Here is a 16,373-nt window from a genome sequence, read left to right on the forward strand (position 1 = left end):
TGTCAGTGTCGTGATGCCCCTAGAAAACTCTATTATTGTCAAAACTCTAGAAGACCTCTTTCCAACCCTCACATGCCTAAGCCTGAGGAGTGAGAGAAGGCAGACAGTGGCAGAGAACAGCAGATCATGGTGAATGAGTGATGTTGCCACGTGCCTCATGGTTTCCCAGCCCTTCCCTGTGCTTCTCGTGGCATTGTCTCTTACAGAAAGTAGGAAGTACCATGAAGATAGCTTCTTTTTCTCTCGTCACCCTCTCTATGGGCATTCCCATTTGACTCTAGACAGCTAAGACTATCTTTCCCAAAGGAAATAATCCATAACACTGTAAAACATAAAAAGAAAGGTTCTAAATGTCCAAAATGAGGGGAAGAGTCAAGAAAATCATGTTGTATTCATTAGGTCAGTAATATGTAGCTGTTGTAAGTGACATTTATGATGTCTATAACATGGGAAAATGCAGTCTGCAGTGTCTTCAGTAGAGAATGATCACAACTATGTGAGAACTGGAAATAGAATTCTATATAGGGAAAAGGCTGGATAGAAATATACCTAAATATTAACCATGGATTATTGGAGTAGTAAGACTATAAGACATTGTCAGTGGCTGAATGTTCATGTCCCTTCACTCAGATTGATATGTTGAGATTCTAACCTCCCAGGTATTGCTATTAGAAGGTGGAGCCTTTGGGAGGTGATTAGGTCATAAGGCCAGCGCCCTCAGGAATGGGATTAGTGCCCTTATAAAAGAGAGCCCAGAGGGGGCGCCTGTGTGGCTCAGTGGGTGAAAGCCTCTGTTTTCAGCTCAGGTCATGATCCCAGGGTCCTGGGATGGAACCCCACATTGGGCTCTCTGCTCAGCAGGAAGCCTGCTTCCCCCTCTCTCTGCCTGCCTCTCTGCCTACTTGTGATCTCTGTCTGCCAAATAAATAAAATCTTAAAAAAAAAAAAAAAAAAAGAGCCCAGAGAGCTCTTGCACCCCTCTGCCATCTGAGGACACACTGAGAGGACAGCTATCTATGAGCCAGGAAGCAGGCTCTCACAAGACACCAAATCAGCCAATGCCTTGATCTTAGACTTTCCTGCTTCCAGGACTGTGAGAAATAAATGTTTCCTGTTTAAGCCACTCAGTCTATGATATTTCTGTTATAGTAGCCCATATTTTTCTCTACTTTTTGTTTCTCTGGCTTTCAATTTTTTAATAATGAAAATAAATTTTATAACAGAAAAAAAGGTAAACTTTTTTAAAATTGCCTTACCAAATCATGCCAAAATTTCAGAGAAAATAGTATATAGTGGTTAAGACTCAGGTTCACTCACACCAGTCAGAATGGCTAAAATTAACAGGTCAGGAAACAACAAATGTTGGCGAGGATATGGAGAAAGGGGAACCCTTTTACACTGCTAATGGAATGCAAACTGGTAGAGCCACTCTGGAAAACAGTAAGGAAGTTCCTCAAAAAGTTAAAAACAGCTCTCCTATGACCCAGCAATTGCACTACAAGGTAATTTACCCAAAGAATACAAACACAGTGATCTGAAGGGGCACCTGTGCCCCAATGTTTATAGCATCAATGTCCACAATAGCCAAACTATGGAAAGAGCCCAGATGTCCACTGACAGATAAATGGATAAGCCAGATGTGGTGTATACATAATGGAATATTATTCAGCCATCAAAAATGAAGTCTTACCATTTGCAAAAATATGGACAGAACTAGAGGGTATTATTATGCTAAGCAAACTAAGTCAATCAGAGAAAGAAAACTGTCATACGACTTCACTCATAGGTGGAAATTAAGAAACAAAACAGAGGATCATAGAGGAAGCTAGGGAAAACGGAATGTGGAATAATCAAAGAGGGAGACAAACCATGAGAGACTCTTGACTATAGGAAACACACCGAGGGTTGCTGGAGGGGAGAAGGGGGGTGGAAGGGGTAACTGGGTGATGGGCATTAAGGAAGGCATGTGATGTAATGAGCACTGCATTTTATATGCAACTGATGAATCCCTGAACTCTACCTATGAAACTAATAACATACTGTGTTGATTAATCAAATTTAAATTTAAAAAAAATTTTTAAAGACCAAGCTCAAATAGTTTGAATCCCAAGGTTAATTATTAATTATTTTAACCCTTTGTGCCTCCATATCCTTTTTCATAGAGTTTGGATGAAAACATAACCTAATTCACATTATCATTGTGAGAATTAAATAAGTTTGAAAAGCATCTCTCCCAATACCCGGCACATAGTAGGTGCTTCATAAATGTTAGCAATTACTACTGTGGTCATTATTGCTATTGTTGCTAAGTCTAGCACATGACTGGTGGTCAGAGTACATACAGGACCTGGAAAGCCTGGTTACTCCCTCTGGGTGGACTGGAATCCAAGGATGCTAAATGAAGATGGCAATGCTAGAGGGAACTTTGAGTTTTTCAAGTCCTAAAGAGCTACCAAGTGGTCTGCAGGGAAAGGAAGTTCCAACGCATAGGACATTGGTCAGTTAGTCAAGCTACCATTCTGCTTCACTTACAAGTTTCTCTGGCTCTAGACCTTCTCCAGACAGAATTGCACTTTCTAGGGCACTCAATGTGAATGAATTTTCTCAAGGAAAAGGACTCCCAAGTTGTTTTCCAGATTTATATGTGTTCTTTTTATTGAAACCTAAATTCTTACATTGTAAGGAATGTTCCTACTGCCAAAAGTATTCATCAATAAATAATGAGAGACAGGATAACCATAGGATTCCAAACAGCAATTGAGTTTCTCTGAGGAACATGACTATTACATGCCCAAGAAGTTCTGCTAGCTACTTGGCATTAAGGATACGTGACCAGAAAAAATATCAGTAATTCTCCTTAAGTAACGTATTGCCTTAGAATAAGTAAATGGATTCCCTTTATTCAGGTCCTTAAAATACTGTCTGAGCAGGTTTTAATCCACCATATCTCTGTTTGAGAACTGCATTGTTCATTTATAGACAGTCTTGGATTATTAGGTGCATACAATATTCCTCCATGGAAGAAGACCCTCTTCGCTGCTTATGGACTTTAGGTATGAAACTGGTATCCAGAGTGAAGATGAAATCAGAGAATTTCTACCAGTATACCCCCTTAGCAATGCTCACAGGGACCTGTGGAACTGAAAGTCACTGTTCGCAAAGATATGTTGATGACATACTGTTACTTTATGAATCCACTGGACCCAGTATTTTCCACCATTTTTTAAGCTTATGATAAGATCAGTCCAAATTAGCATGCCTTCCTTCAGAGGTTACAAGGGCACTTTGCGCATATGTCCATCAGGGGTACTCCCACATGTTATCACGCTGATCAGTGTCTGTGGGGAAATTGAGGGAGCTCAGCACCAGAGAACAAAGACTGGACAAATCCACTCCTTGTTTTATTTCCATGTGGCAGCATCTCCTGATATGTACCCCTACACTTTCACCCATTTCCAGTGCTACTGGAATAAATAGTTATAAAGAGTAGAATCTGTTTTATGGATGCAGGTTTTAATGAATACAGAGATGTGTTTACCCCCAATTTATCCTCTGCCTTTGGCAATAAAATTTGACTGCATCTGAAGGAGATTTTCATAGTTCTATAAAGAAAGGCAGCTTATAACATGAAAAGCTTATAGCTTTTCAGAGAAAAAAGAAAAACTGAAGCCAGAGGTGGTTAAAAAATATCTCTCATATCCTTTACAAGAAAAAAAACTATCCTATCCATGCCCAGGGTATTCAAGATTTGCAGCAGGGAATCCTTCTAGCATTTGATGTTTTCATTTCCACAATGAGTGACACATCTCAGTAGCACAGTGAATGCCTTTCTTCTGGATTCCTTTCCAGCATTTTCATTATTATTATCATCACTGTTGGGTTAGGCACTAGTTTTGCCTAAAGCAACAAACCATCAAAAACTCAGCTTTCAAGGTTCTCCCTGAGTTATCCGTATACTTAAAATGGATCTTATATTACTATTGTTGCATTTTTATTTCCATCAGACTAGGACTCTCAAGAGATCTGAAAACTCCTTTCACCTCTGTGAACAGGAAGGCATTCTAAGGCTCCAAAGATTTCTCCTAGGCAAATGAAAATATTATTACCTGGAGAATTCAGACCCCAGTGTTGCTTTTGCCTGAACTAACAAAAAGATTTCATTCTTCATTGCCTTTGATCTTCATTCCAGCCATGAGAAATTCTACCCTACTGGAATGGAAACTTGGATGTAATGCATGGTAGACTCTCAGTAATGTGGGCCAGCCAGCTAGGGGAAAAGTACTGTTGTGGGTAATACTGTGAGCCCCTTGGTGACTTACCAGCACCTAAGAAAGGAATCTTGACTGCTTGCTGAATCTCTGTTAGTTCCAATAAAGATGCTGGTTCCGACAAGAGCAACCAGAAGGTCCATGACTCAGAGTCTAACAGGTTCTGCAGTGAGTTAGGCAGGGCAAGGCCATTGGAGTATGATAGTGGAAGAGAGAGGTCAGGGGGTGATGGAGTACTGATATGGAAGAAGTTGGTATTGAGGTACTTGCATACATATAGGTGATGTTAATTCTAGTGATCCATATATTCTTGGCAGGACTTAAGCCAGTAACTTGGGAAGGGGTGATTCAAGAAGAAGATTTCAGTACCTCTCCATCACCATCCCCAACAGGGAGGGGAGAAACTGAACTGGGTGTAAATCCCAACCATAGAGATAGACTTTAAGTCAGGCCCTAGTGATGGAGAGAGATTATAATACAAGGCAGGATAGCCAGGTGACTACGGGGCAGAGGTTGAGGCAAATGCCCAATTCTGGAAAAGTCTAATACTAAGTCAGAAAGTACCAGGACCAGACAGATGCATACTAAGGCAGAGTTCATCCTTACCACTCAAACATCAAGTCTGGGAGTGCGACTTAACTCTAGGCCCCTAGTGATGGGTGTCAGGCTACTAATGTAAGTGTGTCTTAGTAAGAAATGGCTAATGGCTTTATGAGGTTCTAGACTGAAGGTAAGAGGACTTGAGTGAGGTTAAGACACCAACAGTGAAAAACGTACAGTCTCTCCCTAACCAGTTTCTACTAAGACTTCAGAAACTACCAAGTATAGTTAAGACTCAAATTAAACCAAAACAGTACATTTTGGCTGAATACATATTAAAAGATGATCTTGGCCTAATTTTGTTGTTGTTGTTATTGAAGGAAAAGAACAGGTTGTACAATACCTTTTTTCTAGGCAGCAAATCTAAGTTCTTGACTCCTTAAGAGTCTGGCACAAGATTTGGGAAGTTTGGTGAGTAGGCCGAATGTGTCCTGCTTTGGGGAATCTTGCCTGGCATTAGCTCTGCTCCCTCAGTGTAACCAGGCAACTGGATGATTTTATCAAGACTGCAAAGGCAAGAGAGCTGGCCAAGTTCCATAAATCAGGGCTCTGGGGAAAGGTAGGTTGATGGCTTCTCAGAGCTGGCAAGGAGAGAAAGCAGGAAAGGAACCACTCACAAAAACCACAGCACAGAAAACAGAAGAAAGAGAGGACAGAGGTCATAATGGAAAATGGAAAGGAGACTTTCTTTCAAGATCCAAGATGTCCAGGGATAAATGATGCATGTGCCTCTTGTGGCCAATTGGAATTTAAAAAAGGACCCAGAGTCTCTACCCTTTCCTCTTCCCACTGTTTTCCACCTTTGGATTTTTAAAGATTATATTCTATACCTATTGTATCAGAGTTCAACCAGAAAAAGAGACTCCCCCAGGTTTTCCAAATAGGGAAGGTTTTAACATAGGGAATGGACTCTCGTGTAACCAACAGAATCATCTGAGCGATGATCAGGATAGCAGCTTCCAGAGTTCATGAAATCAAGAAGTGATCAGGAAAGTGTCTGCCACCAGTCTCTGCTACCCACAGCTCACATCAAGTGAAATGGGAGCTTGCCCAGAGGTGCTTGAGCGATGAAGCTCAAGAACTGAATAAAAACTACAGACTCAGCTCTCTATAACAGGTGGTCCACAAGAACTCACTTGGAAGCTTCTGCAAAACTTACTTTTGCTCCTCATCTGTGCCTACAATTGTGCAGAGAATAATGACGTCTACCCTAACACCCTTCAATCTTCATGTGGTTTTACAGAATCTAACCCACAGCCATCCTGGTGAGGGATTCTGGGAAATACATTTGCAGACTTCTCTGTAGGAATGATGCAATGATGAAGATCATGCAGAAGCAGACAGAAAAGATGACAGTTAATAGCAGACAATCTGGCATACCCACTGAATGGGAGTTTTGCCAGTTGACATATGACTTGTAGGTCTGAAGTTTGTTATTGATTCTCTTTTGAGCCTATCTCTTTCCACAGGCTCAAACAATGGCATTTGAGTACTTGAACTCTGGTGGAGATTGCTAGTTTGTTTATTCGCTCATCCCCTGAATATGTGCTGAGCTCTTACTAGGTGCCCAATGCTGGTCTGGTTACTAGGGGTGGAGTGGTGAACAAGACAAACAAGGGCCCTGCCATCAGAGGCTTACACCCCAATCAAAGAGTGACAGACAGTACTAAATTGAGCAAACTGAACAAGGTATTTTCTTTTTCCCAATAGCTTTACTGAAGTATATTTTACACATCACAAAATTCACCCACTTCAAGTGTGCAATTCAATGACTTTTAGTAGATTTCCTGAGTGATATAACAATCACCATAAATCAGTTTTAGAACAGTTTCATCCCCACAGTAAGATCCCCCATGCCCATTTACAGTTAATCCCAGTTTCCGCCCCAGCTTCAATCTATTTTCCATCTGTATAAATTCACCTTTTATGGATTCTTCATATCAATGGAATCACACTAATAATTTCAATTTGGAATAAACATATTTAAATGAATCACCTAAATGTGTTAGAGTAACTAGGCAGTAGAAGGGTTTACCTTTATTTTGGATGGTAGAAGAAGACCTTCTTGAGGAAGACTAACATTTGAGCTGAGATAAGTCAGGCTTATGTTGTCAAGAATATGAGGTAGAGACTGCGTTAATTGGCATAAAATACACTAAATACATTAAAATACACCAACAGACTAAGATCATGGTTTGGCAGTGATGTGAAGGTCACATTACCCTCACAGTAATCAATCTAAGGCAGCAGTCATGCCCAAGGAAGAGGTGCTGGAGAGACCAGTGGGCTTCTAAATGGGCACATTCTGAAGGACAGAACTTAGGAAGATGTTGGGAGACCTGGAAGGGATAAAGGGCTCTGTTCTCTATCTAAAGAACAAAGTCCTAAGATTTCATTGACAACCATGCCCCAGCACCTACCAGAATACTCAGACATAAGAGGAGATAGAACCAAACAGAACCTCTGCCTCTGCTCCAGGACCTAAGTGAGAATACAGCAAACTCAGCCCTCTAAGCAGTATGAGGAGGGCAAGAGCTGACTTTGGAATTAGGCAGTCTTTCCAATACAAGTTCCAATACCTCTTTGCCACGTGATTTCGATTACTGTTTCCTCATCTGCAAAATGGAATTGAAACTCTTATCTTGGTGGACCACTTCGAGGGTAAAATGTGATCATAGATCAGCCCAGTGCCTAACCTATCATAAGGCTTCAATAAATGATATGGTGTGTTATTTTGAAGGCAGGCGCAGTAGGCTCAAGATTCAGGTAGACACAAGACAACATGAGTTTAGACACTATTTGATACATCAGTTTTGACTTACTGAACTACTTTAGCCACCACATTTACATAAAAAGACAGATACCAGGGCTGCTACCAGGCGTAATTAAATAAAATGACTAGTGTCTCAGAAGCACACAGGGTCAGGTGAAACCAAACCAATTCTGCAAACACAGGAGCTTAGAGCACAGGGGGTCATGAGACTGAGAGCCCACACCCCATCCAGGGAATGCCTGAAAATCTTGAGGAGTCTACTGGATATCTACTGAGATGGAATGGGAGCTAGAGCCCATCTTATCTTAAGGGTAAGAAACCCAGCACATGTTAGGGTTAGAGCAGCTGTTGCGTTGCTATTATTATTACTATTTACTATCCCCCCCCCCAACTCTCACCATGGCCCAGTTTGGCAAATGAGAGAAATCCAATCCAATAGGAAAATTCTATCCAATAGGAAATTCTATCCAATAGGACGTAGGCAGACAAGGAGACTGAAAGTTCAAGAAGCTGTGGGCCAGGAAAAGCTAATAAATGAAGGTGGGGTTGGGTTGGAGGGGCAAAAACCTAGAGGTTTCATAACCTGGGGATAGTCATCACCACATTCACTACATCTCCAAATGCCCTGCCAGGAATTTTTCTGAAAATAGAAATAAAAATCCTAAAAGGGGGCTCCTGGATGGCTCAATTGGTTAAGCATCCGCCTTCAGCTCAGATCATGATCCCAGGCTCTCTGCTTAGTGGGGAGTCTGCTTCTCCCTCTCCCTTCGCTTCTATGTTCTCCTTCCCTCTCTCTCTCTCTCTCAAATAAATATTTTTTTAAAAACCCTATTATATCAAAAACTAGTGATGTACTATGCCTTCGCTAATTGAATTTAAATTTTAAAATCTTTAAATAATCAGAGAAAAAAACATAAAAGGATTGTCCTGAGCTAATAAAACCCACGAACAGGATGAAAACAGAACATATTTTGCACGGGTCATTGAGTCTCATCACAGAATTCTGCTCAGTGAACAATTCAAATGAAATACAAGGAAATATTCACCACTTAGCCCCAGGGCTTGCAAAAGGTGATATTAATTAGTTCTGACTAAAGAAAAGCCAGCCACCAACCATATTTCTCTTTTTTCCCTTTTTTCTTTTTTTTTATTTAAATTCAATTAGCCAACATATAGTACATCATTAGTTTCAGATATAGACTTCAATAATTCATCAGTCGCATATAACACCCAGTGTTCATTACATCACATGCCCTCCTTAATGCCCTTCACCAACCCCCCCTCCAGCAACAGCCCTCAGTTTGTTTTTTATAGTTAAGAGTCTCTAAGGGTTTGTCTCCCTCTCTGATTACTTCCCATTCAATTTTCCCTCCCTTCCCCTGTGATCCTTTGTTTACAAATAAAGGATAAGATGTTTCTTATCTTTCTCTTCCACCTTCCAAGTGTAAACCTGGAGAAAAGATTTTTGAGGAGGCCTGCGGTATAAGATTGTACCCAATTGAGCCCAGCCCTAAAGGAAGACAGCAAGGGCCTTCTCCAAGAGAAGAGATCACTGGAAGATCCTGCATGATTAGAAGACACAGAAGGGTGTTACCTACTTTCAAGAGCAGTCATCAGCAGTCATCAGAACCAGACTTAAATCCTGGCTCTGCCACTTATACAAGTAACTTAAATGTCTCTGTGCCTCGGTTTCTTTATCTGTAAAGTGGGACTATTAACAGTGCTGGCATCATAGGGTTGTAACAAGAATTCAGAAAAAATTTATGCAAAGCATTTTGTAGAGTATCTGTCACAGGGTAGGTGCAATAAAAATAGGTTATTACCATTCACATATTCACACATAACTGATTGACAAGCACTGTGCTGCGTGCGGAGGTATGGATCCACCTGGTAGGTGGGACCAAAGTCGGTTTGGGAGAATGAGCACCTGGGTTTCAATTCTGGCTCTGCCCATCATTAGTTGTTACAACTCAGTCAAAGCTTTTAAGCTCCTTGAGAGTCCAATTCCTCATATAGCAAATGGAACTACTATTATATATCCCCAGTATTGTTATGAGGACTGAGTAGAATACCATCTTTGAAAAGTGTGTTGAAGCAGATACAGTTAGCCATCTGTGGATTCTTGGGGCATTTTGCTTCTCTTCCTTTCCCCAGTCAGCCCACGCCTTTTGTGCCTATTTTCTTTTCTACTTTGTTGTTTTATCTTTTGGTTTCTTTTTTGGTACCAACCAGAAGCAAGGGAAATGAAGGAGGGCAAATGGACACAAACCTCAGTCCACTTTATCAGCTCTTGTTAATCCTATTATATTTCTGGTGAGAGAAAAAGCTGAAGATGTGATGAATTCATACATAGATCCTAGAGGGTGAGCATGTTTCCACTTTCCAGAGTAAATATAGGCTTGTTTAAAAAATCAGGTGTTAAATAAATAAAATCTTTTAAAAAAAAGAATCAGGTGTTAGAATCGGATCTACATTCTAAGTCTTAAAAGATCCTTATTCTAGGGCGCCTGGGTGGCTCAGTGGGTTAAGCCGCTGCCTTCGGCTCAGGTCATGATCTCAGGGTCCTGGGATCGAGTCCCGCATCGGGCTCTCTGCTCAGCAGGGAGCCTGCTTCCTCCTCTCTCTCTCTCTGTCTGCCTCTATGCCTACTTGTGATCTCTCTCTGTCAAATAAATAAATAAAATTTTTAAAAAAATCCTTATTCTATTCGCTTTATTCCTGTGTGACCATGAGTGAATTATTTAACCTTTCCGAGCCACAATTTTTTTCAACTAATGGGGGTAAATATAACTAACAAGTAGAGTTGTTAGGCTTAAATATAAAATAGGTAAAAATACTTGGACAGACAAGGTGTTCAATTAAGTGGCTTTATTCCAAATTGAAATGTTTATTTCAAATCTTTCAAATCCTAACTATAATAATGATTTTTTGAGAACCACCAAGATCTTCTTATGAAATATAATAAAGTCCTAGCCACTGGACAGACTCAAATGCAACTTCTTCACTATCCTCTCCTTCCCTTCAGACCCATGGTTCTTGCCTCCATAGACATCACAATATAATTCCTCAAGTCACCTCTCCCAAGCTTTTTGCTTTCAAACTGGCAGTTTGGTCTTTCACAGCAGCATGTATCTACAGGATTAATCACCCTCTAGTACCAATGTTCTATCAGGAAAGGTATACTAAGAGTTACCATGCGCAAGCAGGCATTCTTCAAGGCCCTCAGGAAGGATAACTATGGAATGCACAGTCCCTGACCCTTAAGGGAGACAGACCTGTCCAACAGTGACAGTACTCTGACACCGCAATGCCCAAAGCTTGGTGAGGACCAACAGTGGATGCCCAGAGAGAGTAACAAATAGGCTGGGCCCTGGAGGATGGGGAGGAGTTTGAGAGGTGGTCAAGGGAGACAGAGAAATGATCATGGACAAAGGCATGGATATAGGAATGGTGTCTCCAGTGTGGGCTGCCTGAAATGTGTAGGTCGAGAAAGTGGCAGAAGAAGAAACTAGAGAAGTAGTACAGGAAGAGAGGATAAAGATTCAAACTACAGCAGTGGTGCTGAAGGTAGAGAGGAAGAAGAGCAGAAGAGCCAGTTCTCGACCATCAGAAGACATTGGTGAATGGCTGAAGAGAGGCTCTTAAGGGAGTGTCAAGTTCAGCCCAGAGGACTGAGTAGGCGGTGGCTCCACAGATTGAGAGGAAGTGCCAGTAGGAAAAACAGGCAAGGGAGTAAGTTTTCAGCTCAGTATGGCATGTGTTGAATTTGAGATGGTTGTAGGGACTTTCCAGGCCAAGGCAGGTTCCCAAAGACGCATCCGATGTATAACTCTGTTAGAGCTCTGGGACCATACTGGCTAAAGTGTGTATTTTTCTCTATAGTAAGTGGCCCTTCCCAGTAGGAATCAGGCCAGCAGATGTGTCTGAAAGGGGCAGAGGATTCGAGTAGTCATCTTCATAAATGCATTCTATGAAGTCATAGGGTGGCAAAGGTACTCCTTGTACCCTATAGCTCCCAGCAGAGGGAAGAGCTTGTGGCTGGAGCTTGATGAATCCAACTGCCGGCTTGACTCTCTTGTCATAGCTGTCCTCCCTACCCACCTCATCTTTTCCATCACATTCGCATCTTTCTTCCTTTCATCTCCTCCTGCTTCTCCTTTGCAGCTCCCAGTGAATGCTTGATGAATCCTGGCTTAGCGAATAGGCTAAACTCACCACTTAGGAAACAAGCCCTAGCTTTTATCTTCCTCTGTGGGTTTGAGTCTGCTAGAATCAAAGTAATATTAGCACGATTTGTTTGGATTAGCATGAAGACTTCTAATCCGCTTCTTTGCAATATTCCATATTTTAATAACTTTAATAATTACTGCTTCCCTTTTCTAATTAAGAGCTTAGAGACAGAGACCTTGGAGAGGGACCAAAAACAGTGGCATTTGGTATTGTGGAGAATGGGAAGAAATATTTGCATAGCAGAATCAATATTCAGAGCCAGCTAAGAAGCACTTGGGTTTCAATTCTGCGAGTATTTATTATGCTCCACTGTGGACAAAGTCCCGAATGCTGGAGATACAAACGTGGCAGATATGGATGTAGCCTCCATCCAGTTTGAGGTCTGCCAACAACAGCATAAATTCTCTAACCATATCCTCCTGGTAATATGCATAGCAGTACTTAGAGCTTAGAAGTCTAAAGCACTTTGGCTCTGGCCCACTGTTGAGGGAAAGGCACCGGTGGCTAAACAAAAGTGCTTGTTGGGGTGTTGCTTTCAAGCCATAAAAGTTCTTTCAAGTCCTCAGCTCCAGTAGCTCCTGTGCATTTTCAGGTGTGTCCTCTCCACCCAAAGCCAACCTAAAGGGCCAAGCCCAACCCTCAGGACTCTCAGGCCAATCTTTTCCAACTGCCAGACACTACATGGATGTGGAAGCCATGATGAAGTAAAGTAGCCTCTGGGCATGGGGTGAGCCCAGAGGCTTGGCAGAGGAGGACCTCCATAGCGCCAAAGTACTGTCCATGCTGCCCAAGTGTCCTCTTCTGAGGAGGCTGAGGTTGAAGGTCTTCTACTTCAACCTATCCCAGAACAGTTCTTATCCAGTATATCTTTCTGTTAGAAACCCAGTTTGAGAATGAGATCTATTCTGGGGTCCCCCACCTCTTGGACCCAGAATCACCATCCTTCGCCCTCCTGGGGCTTATCTTCAAGAGCTGAGAAACTTTCATTTTGAACTCTCATCTGTGGGATTTTGTGACGCCCTTTTCCCTTAATCACACCTCCACTTTCAACAAAACCTATTTTTAGTGAGTCCAAGGACCACCCCTCTGGTAGGGATTCCACACCCCAGAGATAAATCTGATGCCACCTCTGCCTCAAAATATTGTGGTCTTTTGATGGAATCGGGCATGGGCCATTACATTTCTATAACACGGGATAAAATACGTGCTAAATTTAGGTTCAAAAAAGCCATCATTCATTCTGAGTTGGTGAATCGAGGCCAGTTTTGCAGAGGAGGTGTTTGATCTGGTTCTTTGAGGATGAGAAGGATTTAATAGATAGATAATAAGGGAAATAGTATTCCAGGATGGGAGTGAGAATGAGCCATACAGGGAAGCTTGAAAATGCTTCACTTAGGGAAAAATGAGGGATCTGGTACTGATTGATAAAGACCCGGATTCAGACCAGGCTGGAGAGAACACAAAGCTGAAACGTATAATGGCATCCAATCATAACGCTTTGAGAGCTGCTGCAAGAAATTGAGTCTTTATTCTGGAAGGTCTAGAAAAACACCATGGCAGGATTCTTGAGAGAGGAGTGAGCTAATTCTTCCTCAGATGAGTAACTTTTAGGAGGATCACTGCTCTTCCACATGAAGGATGAAGAAACTAACATGTTACCACTTGTAAGCTATTGCTCCTGCCCCAGGACCGAGAGACAAAAACAGGACAAGGGTAGTACAAAGTGAAAGGAGAGAGGGCACAGAAAGAATCAGTAGGTTTCTGCAACTGACTAGCTGAGGTATCACTGACTGATCTATGTTTGATCCCCCTCACCACAGTGAAAATCCCTTGAGGGCAGGAACCGTGTCTTACTCATCTTTGTGACTTTAGTGTTAAAGACAAGTGGCTCTCATTTTAGTAGAAGTCTTAACCTGGTGGCCTTAGGTGGGTTACGAGGGAGTCTGCAAGTCTCCCCAAAATTACATGCAGAATTTTTTTCTATGCACATAGGCCCTGTCTGTTTTCTGTGACCCCAAAAAATGGTTAAGAACTGCTCTAGAAATTTGTCACCTTCATAAATGCTTCTGACTCTTGGTTTCTGTTTTTATTCCTTCTCTAAGTACTAACTTCCTATATAAAAGAAAAAAGACAGGGTCAAAAACATTAAATGGGTACTGTGAATGCTATCATATTTTACTTGTAGTAAAAACCCAACATATAAATTCAGCTGAGTCTAATATGCTGAAACTCTGGAAGACATTTTCCCTGCCCATATCTGACCTCATTCTCTGGTAGCACACTCCATTCCAAAACCTACTCTCTAATAGCTGATGCATCTATGAGGATGGGAATCAATTTTAATTTGGAGTTTAGCTTCTGCAGCAAGTGCCTTTGAAGAAGCACCTTCCTGAGAATGCCAACTTGCACCTTTCAATTACGGCCAGATAATTAGGATGGAGGTTCGCATGCTGCCAGCTCCATTTCTGTGTGGGTGGCAGGAGACAGATGTGGCACTTCTGGGCAATAGACACTTTCCCCAAACATTGAAAGGGATCATATTGTCCAAAATCAGGCTGAAGAAGGAGTCTGTGCCACTTTTGCATGCCAGAACTACCAGAACTACATGCCAGACGTGGCCAGGCTGCCAGACTCCTGGATACTCTGTGACATCCCAGTGGTTTGTAAGGACTACATAACAGAGTATTTACAAATGGGACTGGCCCAGAGAATTTGGAACATATGTTCCCTAGAAGAAGAAAACAGCTTCTGACCTCTAGAAAAGATGTAGTTCAGTTGGGGTGGGAGTGGGGTGAGGGGATAAGATACACACACTGAGAAAAAAAGAACCTACTTGACAAAGGGACCCAGAAGTATATGCTCAGGGCAAGGCAAATGTTTGACATAAGGGGAAGAGAGGTTGTAGGAATTCAGAGAAAAAAGCTGCCACTGTGTAATGAGGCTTATAAAGGAGGACATGAAAGAGGGGACAAAGGCAAGGAATTAGCAGGCTCTGTACCACATATTCTCACATTTAACTTAATTTATTTTCTTCTGACAATTAGGTAGTGCCTACGATGTGCAAGCTACAACACCAAATGATTTTGTATATGTTAATCATTAATCCTCACAACTACATTTGAGGTAGGGCTTATTATCTTCACTTTATTAATGAGGACTGAAGTTCCAAAAGAGTAAATAAGCTTCCTAAGACATGACTAGTAAGTGCCTGAGCCAGAACTATAACCCACATCTGTCTGACACCAAAGACTAAATTCTTTTCACACCACACAGTGTCCCTGAAAAGCTATTAGTACAAAGTAGATGAACCTAAAAAAATATTAAACTAAGTGAAAGAAGCCAGGCACAAAAGGTCACGTATTGTATGACTCCATTTATGTGAAACATGCAGAATAAGTAAATCTACTGATAAAGGCCCAAATGGCTGCCAGCACCTAGAGGGAGAAGGGAATTTCAAGGGAGTTCCCTCAGTATATTTGGGGGAAGAGTGAGGTGCCTGGGTTAAGTCTAGCAGCATAATGAGCCAACATTCTCTTCTCGATTCAAGGGAAGGCTTTCAATAAAGTTGTGTCACTCTAAGAGTGAGAGTTCCCAGGTGCATACATCTGTTTTTCTTAATCACAGCAGAAGAAGCTGCTCAAGATTGTCCAAAAGGCCCTGAGAGCATTTATGAGGAGTGAAGCCTGCCCTGCTGTGGGTCCTCCTAAGTTAAGAAGACACAAAATTCCTTTGATTATTCTCAAATAATTCTGCATGTGGTCCTTTCTTGGCTGTTTACAAGCAACTTCAAATCTCTGTTAATCTGAAATGTATGCAATAATCTAGCTAATGAAGGTGCCTAGCCAGCCACCCAGCATCCCATCTCAGCTGGGCTTTGTTGTTGGCAATGAGGGTACAGAAACTCTCGTGAAAAATTGGAGGGGTCACAGGAGGTATTTAATTTGGTTTTATTGCCTTTTATGTGGAAAATTAAAGGCCACATGAAAATGGGAACTTATGAAGGCAGACAAGGGTCTGCGATCCAAGTAGCAGTGAGCCTGGACATGGGACTTCTCCAGAGCTTCCTTCTCCCTCCAGGCTCTTTGGTTTTCCTTTACCTTGCACTACTCTCAGAAGTATCTGTATTAATGATGGGGGATTCCATTTGTTTATTTCCAGTCTCGTGCAGCAAACTGACCCTTTCAAGCCCTTGGGGCTTTTCTGATATTGAGAAGAAGTTGGCAAGAGGCTCAACTGTTCCCTTGCTCTTCCCCAGTCTCAGGTCTTCCTTCCTCATGGCCACGGTCAGTTCAGGGAGCTCTGGCAGAGGAGACGTGGTTGCCCTGATGGGTCTATAACTCCCTTTCCTCCTAGCACAGTCTCTGTTGTGAGAGAGCAAGAATCAAACTCTTCATCTACTCATCCATATCCGTTATTGGGGTACCCACAAAGACGTACCTCCTGGGGATTAGCTCAGAGTTCTGCATGATGCCAACCATGATGCTGCAAGTTACATTTTATGT

At 41.9% G+C, this 16,373-nt stretch overlaps 1 long non-coding RNA gene across 2 annotated transcripts in view; it reads right to left on the minus strand.

Annotated features, from left to right (window-relative positions):
* LOC309840743 overlaps nt 1-16,373 on the minus strand; it is a 125,824-nt gene that overhangs the window by 91,988 nt on the left and 17,463 nt on the right. The window lies entirely within an intron of this gene.

This window comes from Mustela nivalis (genome assembly GCF_964662115.1).
Source record: "Mustela nivalis genome assembly, chromosome: 9".
NCBI classification, from domain to species: domain Eukaryota; kingdom Metazoa; phylum Chordata; class Mammalia; order Carnivora; family Mustelidae; genus Mustela; species Mustela nivalis.